Raw genomic sequence first — 14,434 nt, 5'->3', positions numbered from 1 at the left:
TCCTGCAGGGGCCCCCACCTATGCCTCTCTCTCTCTCTCTCTCTCTCTCACACACACACACACACACACACACACCCCTAAACAGCACAAAGGCGCCTCCACAAATGCTCTGGGATCAGAGACCAAGGAGGTGGTCCCTTGGGCTTCTCGTATTAGCATATCAATGCGGAACCCAGAGCAGAGGGACTTGGATTTGGCAAAGCAAATCATTCATTCCATAGTGAGACCTCCCCCAAGCCAATCTAAAAAGAGGGAAATTATATTCTATTTCCCGTGCTTTGCGTCCCAAAGGGTCTGCCCCGAGCTCCTCTCCCAGCCTGTTGCTGCTCTTCCCCGGTGGGAGGAGAACTCCAGAGGCCGCCCAGGTGTCTGGATGTCCCCCACCTGGGAGGGCTGTCTGGAATTTTCTCTGGAGTCACAGACTTGAAACCAGCTGTGAGGCTCTGGATTCCACATTCACATCCCCGGGCCTCAGTTTCTGTCCTGGACTCTGGGGCTAAGGAGGTCTCCTTAGTGGGGGTTGTTCAGTCAGCAGATATTTGCCCAGCACTTACTGTGTGACCAGCTTACCGTTCCCAGAGGACGTGGATCAGGTATCCAGCAGAGGCTGCCGTGAGGGTTAAAGGAGATGGCGCGGGCAAAGGCCTCCACGGGGGGCCTGGTGCGCCCGTACTCAATGAGCAAGTCTTTACAATCAGGATGTAGATAACATAGACCTCACCCCAGCCCGAACCAGGACCTTCCTGGACCTACCTGGTTCCCGTGAATGCTTCTTGAAAACTCGGAGATCTGGTAGAAAAGGCTCCAGGGCTGTCCTGGGTCTTGGTTTCCACCTTCCCCCTCACTTGCTGTGTGACCTTGGGTGAATCACTCACCCTCTCTGAGCCACAATTACCTGACCTATAAATGCCCAGGTTGGTTTAGCCCAGTAGTTCTCCACATTTACAAATAGATTCTATTCTTTTTTTTTTTTAATGGGGGAACTAAATATTTATATACTTTATCATGTATGAGCACTGCCAACCCAAGATAACACTCTCAACATCCCCATTTTACAGGTCACGAAACTGAGAAGGCTAAGGAGGTGACGGTCAATGGCTCATAGGCAGAGTCCACACTCATACCCTGTCTGTCTGACACCAGGACCTGTACCTCTCATGGATTCCCTTTGCTATATGTACGCTTGGAAATAGAAGTTTGCTGCATTCTCTGTCTCTGCACATCAATCTCAATGTGAGGGGGGGGTGGGGAGGGGGAAGGCCAAGTCCCTCTACATGGGCATCTAGGACTACCCCAGATGAAAAGCATTTTAAGGTCAAAATATAGTGTGATTCCTCCCAGGAGAGTTGTCTTTTTAGAGCCTGTGTTTGGAGAATGTGACTTATGACACAAGGGATTAGCTATTTACCAAGTGGTGACAAGAACGCATGTTCTATGCAGCCCAGTTATACCTGCTTCCCTTGCTGGAACAATGGGCAGAGATATGGCAGGTCCAAGGAGGAAACTGGAAAGGAAACACGCAACTCCAACTCTCCTCTCCCCGCTCGCCCTCCTGGAAGCCTGGCCCAGCAGCACCACCAGCGCCCAATCCATCAGCAGCCCTGCTTCGGTCCCCAGCTCGAAGGGGCTTGTGTCCTCCCAGAGGCAGGATCAGCCATCAGTGACAGCCCCTCCCAGCTACTCGGGAAAGTCACCTTTAAGTCCCGTGGAAGAGAGGCAGGAGCAAAGAAAAATGGCCCCAGTCTTAAGGGCAAGATTCTGGTGCCAACATTGCCCTTATTTTACTCACTGTTAGCCTTGAGCAAGTTGCTCTATCTTCTGCAGGCCCCGGTCTCCTCATTTACAGAATGGGTATAACAATAATGTCACTCAATAACCACCTTTCCCACAACCCTGGCACCAAATCACTTACTTTCTCAAAGCCTCAATTTATTCACCCGTAAAATGGGTCAATAATAACGAGCCTCACAGAGTTACCTTGAGCCCTCAGTGCCGTGATAGATACCAGAGGTCAGCAAACGTTTTCTGTAAAGGACCAGATATTAAATATTTTCGGCTTTGCAGGCCAGATGGTCTCTGTTGCAACTACTCAGTGCCGCCGTTGTGGCATCAAACCAGCCTGAGACAAAATGTGAGCGAATGGGTGTGGCTGTGTGCCAATAAAACTTTATTTCTGGACACTGAAATTTGAATTTCAGATAATTTTCATGTGTCACAGAATAGTATTCTTCTTTTGATGTTTTTTCAATGATTTAGAAATGTAAAAAATTATTTTTAGCCCACAGATCCTACCAAAACAGATGGGTGGTTTGCAGCCCCTGATACACCGCCAGTTGCACTGTACCTGGCACATGGACCCTCAGTAAGTGTTCATTTTCTCTATTTCCACTTAAATGTAAGTTTTAGGAAGAACTTTTGAGGTCATTCACCCAGTATTACTTCCACTTTCGGAAGCTCATCCGTCAGACTTGGGAGAGAGAGAGAGCTGGCTTTCTGAATATAAATCTTCTAAGATGGGGTCCTTGATTTCTTCCATCTCTGGCCAGTCTATCCCAAAGTCATTTTACAACGAAATAAAAGTATGCCTTGAAATAAACACACTTCAACACTTATTTTACAATCCCTATGTCCTTAAATGCTCACAACACCCTATGAGGGAGCTGCTATTATTCACGCCCATTTTTCAGATGGGCAAAGTGAGGCCAGAGCAGTGGAGTCATTCTGCCAAGGCTTGCAACCGCTGTGGATGGGCAGAGTCTGCATTGGAACCCAGACTGTCTGGACAAAATGACAAGGCTTCATGGTACGGAGCAAGGTCTTTCCACCTTTGAGAGGATGGAGGTCACGGCACCACTGGCCATCAGCTCCCATCTCCCAACATCCCCCCCCAGAGAGACCCCCACCTCACTGCTCCCTGCAGTTAGTTACACTCATTCCCATGATTCAGTGAAGCTGAGCTGTTTCCCAGCAAGAACATTATTCTTGCAGGGAAGCGAGGTTCTGATGTTGGGGGGATGGGGTGGGTGAGGGAAGGGGGTGGCAGGCAAGAAATCAGTCCATAAGCAATTAAAAGACATAAGATTTTTTAAAAATATATTGCTTCCTCCGCACGGCGGGCTGCAGATCCTGGTGGAGGGTCGCACAGATGCCCGGCGCTATTCGGTGGCGGGAATGTAGGAATGGATTCCGTAATTGAACCCTCATGTAGTGCGGGCTGCAGGGGGACCTCAGGAGCGATCCATCTCCCCTGGCAGGCTCATCCTGGGAGGCAGACGAGGGAGGCCTTGTTGAGCGCCTTCCAAGACGAATATCACCGCAGCACGAGGAACGGCTAGCAGGAACACCCTCGTTTGTTTCTCGGGTTTTTTTTTTAATATATATAAGACTGAAATGGCAGTTTTTCCCCGGATTTTTCAAAAGCTACACTTATTTACTGCTCTTTGTGCGTGTTCAGAGAAATGTGACCCCAAGTCTTTGTCTTCTTCATGGCAGCAGATGGGAGAGGAAGATCAGAAAATGGAATTACCCCATTTTCTTTTAAAAAAAAGAGAAAAAAATCACATTCTGTGTTTTATGTTCACATAAGATTAAAAAAAATTCTGACTGCTCAGAAGTCCATAAAACTAAAAGGTCAAATTCCTTCTCCTTAGAAATATTAATTCATCTCTCTGAGACATATTTTTGAGCACCTACTATGTGCTGAGCTCTGGGGATATAGAATTGAAGAGAACAGCAGAGTCCCTGCCCCAGTCCTTATCCTCGGAGCTAATTAATGTTAACTATTTATTGCATTATCTTCCTGGAAATCATATATATATATATATATATATATATATATACACACACACACACACACACACACACACACACACACACACATACATACATATATATATATATATATATATTTTTTTTTTTTTTTTTTAATGAGTTGGATCATACCAGACACTATGTTCTACACCTTGGAGTGACTTCTTTAATTTAACAAAATATTTGTGGCATTGTTTTTCATTTTAGCAAATAAAAGTTTGCCTAATTTTCTTTCTAAATGGCTGCGTGATACTACAAAGTGTTCCTGTAGCAACAGTTAATTAATCGCCCATTGATGGACATGTTGGTTGCTTCCAGTTTTAGGCTATTGCAACCAGTGCTGTGGTGAACATCCCTGAGCAAAATTTCTGTTTCATAAATGAGGAAGGAACTCAGAGACGACCTATGTGGTGGTCACTCACGTTGCCCACCTCATATGTCTTGTTCTCCTCCTCATGGTAGGGCTGTGCTTCCTTGCCCACTTAGAGACAGGTGTGGCTTGGGACTGGCTTCAATGTCATATGTCATATATTTCCTGCATAGTAGCTTTGGGACTGAGATTCTCCCCTCTTTCTTCCTTCTGCCACTGCGGCCAGCCATGCTCCAGAAGGTGACTGCTCCACCCATCAAGGTTCTAAGCTACAGATAATGGAAATGTGTAGCAGATCCCCCAGCCAAGCTGCAATGGACATATAGTGTGAGCCAGAGAAAAACATTGTTTCATACCATTGAGATTGGGGGGATATTTGTTACTGCAACATAGCCCAGTTTATCCTGACAGATGCAAGCTACTAAAATGCTCCCATTTTATAGACGGGGAAATGAAAGCTACATTTACTACCCCTAATCACTCGGGTTTAAATATTTTGATGACTCCCCACCACCTCCAGATTAAAACTCAAACTCCTTAGCATATTATTAATAAGCTTTGGTTATTTTATAAACACATACCAACCATTTCAGTATTATTTCCACCAGATTTACCTTGTGCCCCAGGCAAACCTAAGACTCACCATAACTGCAAATTCCACAACTTGGTTCATGCTGTTAACCTAGGCCTGGAGTGTCCCTCCCTGCCTTGGCCTCAGGATGAACTCCTACGCATCTTTCAATCACCAGCCTAAAGAGGTGCCTGTCTGTCAAGCCTTGCCTGGTCCTCCTAGGCATCTGCTTCCCTAATACCTTAAACAGCCTCCATGTTGGACTGTATTATACTCTTTCCTAACTGCTTATTTATGTGAATGTTTTGCCCACCCCCAGATTGTGATCCCCTTGTGAGCATGTAATCTATCTTATTCATCTCTCCCTAGAGCCCAGCACAGAGCCTGGCATATGGTGAGTGCTAGGTAAATGTTTTACCAATGAATTAGTAAATGAATGGATGGATGAATGAATGAATGAATCCACAATCTTGACCTTCCAGCCCTGTCCACTACCACACTGGTCTCTCCTTCCATAGTCCTTCTAGTAGTATCTCATCACTAAAGAGCTAGTACCTGATTCCAGGTCTCCCTGCTAACTCTCAGATAGAAATGGATAGGACATTGATGGTAGACAGGTTTCAGGACACCAATGCGATTCCTCTAAAGGCACCATTAAGGTCTGCACAGTAAGACAATAAGGCAGTTTGGCAGGTCCTCAAGAAGTTAAACATGGAATCACCATACGACCCAGCAATTCCACTTCTAGATATATAACCAAAAGAACTGAAAACAGGTGTTCAAACAATTCTTGTCCACACATGTTCATAGCAGCATTATTCACAATCACCAAAACATGGAAATAACTCAAAGATCCATCAACGGATAAATAAATAAACGCAATGTGGTCCATCCATACAATGGACTATCCTGCAGCCATAAAAAAAGAATGAGGTACTGACACATGCAACAATGTGGATGAATCTTGAAAGCAGTATGCTGAGTGAAAGAAGCCAGACACAAAAGGACACCGATTGTACCATTCCGTTTATATGAAATGTGCTAAATAAGAAAATCCAAAGAAGCGGAATGTAGATTAGTGGATGCTGGGGCAGAGATGAGCTTGTGCGATCTTAGTTCCCCGACCAGGGATTGAACCCGGGCTACGGCAGTGGAAGTGCCGAGTCCCAACCACTGGACCACCAGGGAACTCCTGGAGAGTGAACTGTTGCTGGCTAATTTTGGAACGATGCGAATGTTCTGGAACTAGATAGATGTGATGGTTGCAGGACCTTGTGAATGTACTAAAAGCCACTGAAGTGTTCACTTTAAAACAGTTAGTTCCGTGCCATGTGAATTTCACCTCAATTAAAAACATTTTTTAAATAAAATAAGCTAGGAAGGCAGCTGGCACATTTCTTCCTGGCTTCCTTCTGGAAGCAGCACGGTGGGTTGAAAGCTGGGGCAGGGCAGGCATCCTGAGCAAACATGCCCAGGCACTAAGCAGCCTGTGTCCCTGGAGGGTAATCCCTGCAAGGGGGCAGAAATGAAACGCAGGGTGTCAGTGGGGTGCACATTCTGGAGGAGGCAGACACAGGGCCACAGAGACAGGGAGAAAGAGGGAGAGATCGGGAAAGAGGGAGAGAGAAACAAAGCGGTAAGAGAGAAACTCAGGGAGGGACAAACAGGGGAGAGGGCAGAGGCGGGGAGGAGGGAGGGCTCTTGGATGAATTAAGCAAGCCAGGAGGACCACAGAGTCCTGATTGCTCCCTGCCGGGCAACACGTGAATAAGGAGCTGAGAAAAAAGAAGCAGAAAATCAGGTTTTTTTCCTCCCAGTGACAAATCCATCCCACAAGCCAGATGGAGGCTCAGACACAGGCCTTTGTGTGGGCCTGGGGAAGGGAGGCCACCTCGCTGGTCCCCACCGTGGGGGGTGGACGCATTCCAAGGGGCTCTCAGGGATGATGGGAGGGCGGGCATCCTATGTGGTGTGGGCCTGGGGAGTCTTTCCTTCTCTGAGCCTCGCCTGCTTCATCTGTAATTAGAGCACATTGTGTTTTCCAAAAATGACTGCAGCAACATTTTCAGAACTTGCCAAATGAGAAATACAGACTAATTCCCCTCCCTCTGAATAGTGGGCAGGTCTTTGCAACTGCATGGACTTGAAAGAATGCAGCAGATGCTACGTGACTTCTGAGACGAGGTCGTGAAAGGTAATGTGGACATTTGCCCTTGGAACCTGGCCGCCATGTTGTGAGGAAGCCCAGCCCACACAGGGAGGACATAGCCATGTGCGATGTTCCACACAAGAACCCCCGCTAAAGTCTCAGCCTACAACCCCCGATCCAACAGCAACCACAGGTATATGAGGGGACAAGCCTTCGGAAGTCCCCACGCTCAGACTTTGAGCCATCCCAGCTGGCACCCTATGAAGCAGAGACCAGATATCCATGCTGAACCCTGCCCAACTCAAGATCCATGAATGAAATAAATATCACTGTTTTAAGCCACTGAGTTTGGGATGGTCTGTTATATAGCAGCAGACACCTAGAAGGAACAGCAGAGTACCTGATGCTTTGCTATCACTCCTGAGATGTTTGCTGTGGACGGATGGGCAGTTCTCAAAGGGCCGCCACCTCCCCTATAAGGTCATGGGAGTGGGCCCTAATCCAATATTTTCTAGTGTCCTTATAAGAAGAGGAGATTAGGACACAGACATTCTCAGAGGAAAGACCCTGTGAATATAGTGGGAGAAGGTAACCATCTACAAGTCAAGCAGAGGGGCGTCAGAAGACACTGACCCTGCTGACACCAGGACTTCCAGCCTCCTAAACTGTTAAAAAATAAAGTTCTGTTGTTCAAGTCATCCAGTCTGTGGTGCTTTGTTACGGCAGCCCTAGAAAACTAATATAATCAGTGAACCCACTTTACAGATGGGAAAACAAAGCTCTAAGAGTTAGTGCCTCACCAGGCTGCCCAACTAGCAAGTGATAGAGTGGGCTTGGATCCTTCCTGCCTCTCTGGGGGGTGGGGGTGATCCCATTTGCTAGGCCTGAATGTAGCTAGATAGAGTAAACCAGCACTGATTACTCAAAAACTCCAAGCTGCACCCAGGGCAGACATTGCCAGTCCATTGCAGCACACTCTCCCCCAGCCCCAATGTGACCTGAATCTCTTTCTCCAGCCAGGCAGTCCCATGGGGGCCAGAAATGGCCAGAGGAAGACAGACGGTCCTGGGCACAGCTTGGAGGGGCCTGCCTAAGGCTGCCCTGTTTGGATAGTCCTTTGGGGGAGTTGGTCTGGCTCTGTGCGGGTTATTATAGTGCAAATATTACCCCAGGAGGCCCTTATGGTTAATTCATCAGCATGATGGTCACATGGCATCTGTGAGATAAGCCAGGATTCTACACAGAGTCTTATCCAGGGGGCAGAGCTGGGCCTACCAAGGGGAAAATTATTGATAAACATTTTCCTCAAGAGGAACCCTTCTCCCTGTGCATACCCCAGCCATTGGGTCAGGAAAGTTTAGCAAGACCCCAGCCTTGGAGTCTGAAGGACCCCCAGTCTGCCCCATTGAAATCACCCAGAGGATTAAAATAATTACCTGAGCCAGCCCCACCTTCAGAGTTTCATGGGATTGCCCTGGGGAGGGTCCAGGCATAAATTTTTCTTTAAAGCTCCCTGGAGATTTTCTCAGACTCTGAGACCCACGATATGAACCTCATTGGGAATCTGGAGGTGCAGAGGTGACCCTGGGTTTGAGGATTACCTTAGGTCTGCTGTCAGTTTCTCAATGGGGCAAACTTGTCACTGCCGCAGGACCTTTGCACAGGCTGTTCCTGCAGCAGCCTCTACACTCCACCCTTTGCAGTTTCCCAATCCTCCCTTGGACCTCAGCTTAAACACCACCTTCTCCAAGCTGTCTCTCCCTGATTCTCCTGCTTTCTTTCCTCTTCTCTCTCACCATTCCCTGTTCTTTTCCTTTAGATCTCTTATATTTCCCAATGTTGTATTCCTTGCTGTTTTCTTTGCTTACTGTGTGTCTCTCCACTAAACTGTGAACCTAGGGGGCTACAACTGAATCTGTGTTCTTCACCACCGCACCCAGTGCTAAGCACGTCGTAGGTTCTCAACAAAAACATAGTGAACGCATTTAATGACAAAAAGTCAATTCTCCTCCCCGAGCCTCACTTTGCTGGGAGAATTAAACGACTTAATTTCTGTAAAGTTCTTAGAAAGTTCTACCTCATGTTAATTAAATGAGCTGGTGCAGATCAGATGCTTAGCATAAGACCAGACCTAGAATAAGCTCTCATTACTGATGATGACTTACTATTATTATCATAGTCATCGTTGTTGTTGTTTGCCCTGTCCATAGCACAGAGTAGGTGCCTAATAAAAATGTGAACTATCAAGATAATGTAGCCTTGGACCGGCCACGAGGATGGAAGACATGGCTGCCGGAGGGGCTTCTGTTCTGGTCTGATGCGGGGAAGAAAGCATGGCTCAGAGAGGGGAATGCACTGACCCAAGGTCACCCAGCAATCTGAGGCAGCTCCAGGACCACAAGCCAGTGGTCCCTTAGGCAGATTTCTTCCCCTCTGTGTAATGGGCCTGTTAGCTCTGTAAGGTCACAGAGGTCAGGCCCACTCCTGCCCCCAGCCCCAGACCCCAAAGCCTGCCCATGTTGACCTGGGTGACCACTTGGTGGCACTGTGGAATCGCCGCCGACTGGCAGCCAACCCAGGAACCCCAGTCCAGTATAGTGTGACCAAAAGACTTCAGAGGTGGCAAAACCAGTCTGAAAGGGTGTTCTGTGCTGCACTCATTCCAGATGAGGAAACTGAAACCCAGAGAGGGCAGGCGCCTTGCCAAAATCACAGTTAGTCCAAGAAGGAAGAAAAGGAAAATAGGCCTTTTATTGAACACCTACTATGTACCAAGTTTGCAACTATCTCATCCAGTTCTCACAACTGCCCAGTGATGTGAGAACTACTCTCCCCATTTTCCAGATGAGGAGGCTGAGGCACAGAGAGCTTAAGTGGAACCACAGGAGCGAGGATGATAACAATAACTGTTGTAGAGAGTATTCACTGAGCGTCGCTACACATCGCAAATGATGCCAATGCAGCTGGCCAGTCCCACAACAAGGCCGAGGCTTGGACACCAGGATCAACCCATTTTAAAGAGATGGAAACTGAGGATCAGGAAGAGGAAGCCATTTACAGAGGTTGCACAGCTGAGAAGTGTCTGTTGCCAGAACTTGCTCTTGTCCAGAGAGGATCTGGCTGATTCCTGCCCTCTCTCCCCAGTACCCCAGTCTCAGGCAACTCCCAGCCAGTATGACCTGACCTAAGCCAGACCTAGGCTTCCAGGGATCTGGAAAGACCCAGCCCCTTCCCAAAACCCAGAGCTGTCCAGACTGGCCTCCACAGCTGGCTGGACTGGGCTGCAGTCAGGGGTCTGGTGCCCACTGGAACTTGGAGGTGTGTGGAGGGGTCCCTGCACCTCTCCACATGGGTCCTGGACCAGACATGAGCTCAGGGATGCTGCTGCCCGTCCCTGAACGCTCTCCAGGATGCCCTGAAGGAAGAGGATGCTGGGGTGAGAACTACAGAGAAGAAGCCACGGAAAGACCATGAAGTAGAAAGAGCGGAGGCAGCATAGAGGCGGCAACAGAAAGAGAACAAGGGAGCCACAGAGGCAGAGAGACAGACTCGAACAAAACAGAGAGGGGCCCGCAGAGCCACAAAGGCAGCAGGCGGGGAAGGATGCATACCAAGACAGACAGACAGACAGAAGCAGAGAGAGATGGAGAGACAGAGACAAGGGGAGACAGGAAATCTCAGAGACAGATAAGGAAAAACGGACAGGGAGTCACAGAGACAGAGAGAGTCGTGTTGGAGTTGGAGACCTGAGACAAGTACCAAGAGAAGGACCTCAGAGCGAATTCTCAGGGGAGAGGCACCAGGAGGTTGGGCAGGGAGAAGCCACCGAAAAGGAAGGGCTGGAGGAAGCTGAGAAGAGGAAAAAAAAAAGATCAGAGAGAAGCAAAGAGGAAGCTGAGATTGCTGAGAGAGCAGACGGGGGAGAAACCAGACGGGGAAGATGGGAGGGAGGAAGACAAGACCCCAGACCGTCAGAGGGTGGAGGCCCGGCCAGGGCAAGTGCGGCCCTGAGGTCAGAGGTCCTCCCAGCCTGGAGACCCTACCTGGGCCCTGGACACTGGGCAGCCAGGGCCCTCCGTCCACCACCTGCCCCTGGACCCTGGAACCTCCCTGGCAGCAGGGACCTGGCCGGGACCCTGGAGGGCACAGGCCAGGAGGTTGGACTCCCTGGCATCTTCCATTGCCGCCCACTCAGCAGGCCCCAAGCTCGTCTTTTGCATAAAACAATATTCCTGTGGGGGATGCTAATGCGCCCTGCTATTTTTGCCTCTCCTGGATCGTGGTTTGCATACATTTGCATACCCCGGGAGAATTAAGCTGGGATCATGTAAATGAGCCCACCAGCTTGGGGGTAAGGGAGGCTCCTGGCTCCCTGCCTCCTAACAGGCTATGCAGGTCCCAGCCTGCCCCTGGGGCTGCCCTGGGCAAGATTGGTTGACATGAAGTCTCAGCTGTATGCATTCCCGTCCTGAGGCCACTGTCCACCCAACTCTGGGGTCACCAGAGGGAGCTTTCAAAAACCCAGATCTGAGCCTGTCACATCTTTCTTTAAAGATTTCATGGCTTCTGAGGTCTTAGAATGAAGGCCCAAACCCCACAGGAGCCACAGGGACGAGCCCCTGTCAGCTCCCTGTAACCCACAGCACCCCTCCCTCCAGACACATGGAACTTGCTCCTCTCGGGGTTCAGCCTCACCAGACTTATGCCCACCACAGGCCCTTTGCACGTGCTGTCCCTGCTGGCTACAATGTTTTTCCCTCCCCCTCCTCACTTACTTAACATCTAATTCATCCTTCAGACTCCAGGCAGAGTACCACTTCCGCAGGGAAGCCTTCCTATCATCTCCAACCTCCTGAGCCTTATTTCCCCTTTTGCAAATTGGGAACGGTAGAAAATTTCTCCAAAGGGCTGGGTGCACCAGATGTTCCGACCATGCCCGGTACATAGCAAGCCCTCGATAAACAAACAAGCATCTGGTTGCCCTTATTATTATTGTTGTTGTTAGTGCGCTCTCATCTGGGTCTCAGGACTCCTGGTCCAGTGCTCTTTGAGCTGCCCCCCAACCCCACACCGCCCCAGAAGCTGGACACACCCATGCTGCCTCCTCCTCCTGTGGCTGGTGTCCTGCAGCCCTGCTGACAGTGAGGCTGAGAACATGTTTGAGTCTCAGAGCAGCTGAGCAACACTTGCCCTGGAAATGAAGTGTTTTCCTCCCAGAAAGTTCTACCCCTGACGTCAAGGGTCTCTCCTGTTCGGCAAACCAACACTTGTTTATTAGGAGACTTTCAGCTGCCGGGGCAGGGATCAGCCTGGCTAGATTTGCATGGGGGCCGGTGTGCCCCGCACATGAGGGCATCCGTGGCTGGCAGATGAGCAGGGCCGCGTGTGGACAAAGGCCTTACAGGAGGGTGCGATGGGCAGGAAGGCGTCATCAGGCAATGCCGCTCCCGCCTGCTGTGTCCCGGCTTTCCCAGCAGACATCGAGATGCTGTGGAAGAAAGAGAAAATTATCTTCCTTACCTTAACTGTCTCTTCGGGGAGGAAACCCCCACTGGTCCAGCCCACACAAGAGTATCTGCTTGTCAGGAGAGACCCCCAGGGCTTCCTCTTCCTGAAGGGGACCAATCCTTGCTGAAGGGTAAGGTTTCCACTTGGGAGTCATGGTTCCACATAGCTGGAGCCCCATGTATTCAGCCGACGGAAGCAGATGGTCTACTGTGTAACTACAGAAGGGGTTCCAGCCTCACTCCATCCTCCAAGCCCCTCCAAATGGATATGAATGCTAGATCTGGACTGGAGACGCCAATCCCGCTTCTGCACTTGCAAGCTGAATGCTGCTCAGAACCACCTCAGAGACTCAGTTTTCCCGTCTGAGAAATGGGGACAGCACCCAGATTTACTTCATTCATGGGGCTGTGGAGAGGGTTAAAACAGCACAAGCAGCTCTGCACAGAATAAGTGCTCAATAAATGCATCTTCTTTATCCTGACAATTTTCGTTAAGTCTTAGGTTCCCACCGAGTTTATCACCATCTCCCCATGTGACTTTGGGCAAGTCCTTACTCTGCTGTGGGTCTCAGTTTCCCCATTTGAAAAGCAAGAGGGTTGGTCCAAATGACTCATACTATTTTACCATTTCCGGTCCCAAGTTCTGTCTCTTGAACTCTGTTTCTCTGCAGCCATTATTGGATTCACCCATTTCCCAGAAGCATCAGCCTAAAGGGTCGAAAGGTTAACTTGAAAATATAATTCCCAAAGGAGATAGAGTCTCCATAAAATCACCCCCCCAACTCTGCCCACGACCCCACCCCCCAAAAAGGGGGCTCTTGACAGTAATAGTGGCCACACTGACACAGCACCTACTATGTGCCAGGTACTCTTCTACCTACAACCATGAGATACGACCAGTGCCTCCATTTTACAGATGAAGAAACCAGAAAATGGAGGCACAGAGAGGTTAAGCAACTTTCCCAGGATCACTCAGCTCTAAAGTGGTCCAGCTGGGATTTGAACCCAGACCACTGGGCTCTCAACCCCAACGCCCCCTCAACAAACAATGGAATATCGCATATGCTATAGATCAATGGCAGGTGACGTTTGGGTGAGCAGAGCCTCTGGGGTCGTAGACACTGCCCTGTTCTCAGCAGATGCCCCAGACTGGCCTCACGGGGTCATGATAGGAGGCCAGCTCAGCCCGGGGGAGGCCAGACCACCCCCCTTCCAGCCTGTTGGTTTAAAGAAGATTCAATTATCTCAGCCGTGGTGCACACACTTGCTCTGATGAGCTGAAAAGGGAAAATGAGGAACCTGCATCACATCCTGTCGGAGATAATCAGAGGTAACATCACTTTTAAGGAAACAAGCCTGTGGCCAATTGTTCAAGATTGATTCAGTTGGTGGCCAGCACGGGCAACTGGGAAAGGGACAGCAATCTGCCCTGATCACATCACCTGCATTTGTCAGGGGCCATGGGCTGGGTTGGGTGGCCAGGGTGTGTGGCTGCCAACCCCCAATCGACAGCCTCCCTGCACCAGGGGTTCCGGAGAGCTGCTCAAATGGGCATTTGGGGGTGGATGTGTGCGAGGGCCTGCTTGCTCTCTGAAGGCAGGACAACGGCAGATTTCAGGCCTTGCCAGACTGTGGGCATGAGCTGGGTGGCCTCGGAGAGGGGAAGATATGTAAGGGCCATCAACTCACAGCAGTTCAGCCATTGTCTATTGAGCATCTCCCATGCACCATGAGGATACAGCCTGCAAGCGCGTTCCAAGCAGAAAGGGCACTGTGTGCAAAGGCCCTGAGGTAGGGGCAGGCTTGGCACACTTGAGGCCATGCAGGAAGGTAAACCTGACTGGAGTGAGGATGCTTGGGAGGAGATGGCACCAGAAGAGGTCTTTTGAAAGCTGTGAATGAGCCACTGACATTTCTCAAGCATTTCCTCTGTGCCAGGCATCAGGCTCCGTCTGCCCCACAAAGGAGGCTCTGAGATGAATCCCAGATCATAGATGAGGAGTCTGAATGTCAGACAGGTGACCTCA

The sequence above is a fragment of the Leucopleurus acutus genome (assembly GCF_964270905.1).
Source record: "Leucopleurus acutus genome assembly, chromosome: 13".
In the NCBI taxonomy this organism is placed as follows: Eukaryota; Metazoa; Chordata; class Mammalia; order Artiodactyla; family Delphinidae; genus Leucopleurus; species Leucopleurus acutus.
Note: the sequence above shows the minus strand (reverse complement) of the source record.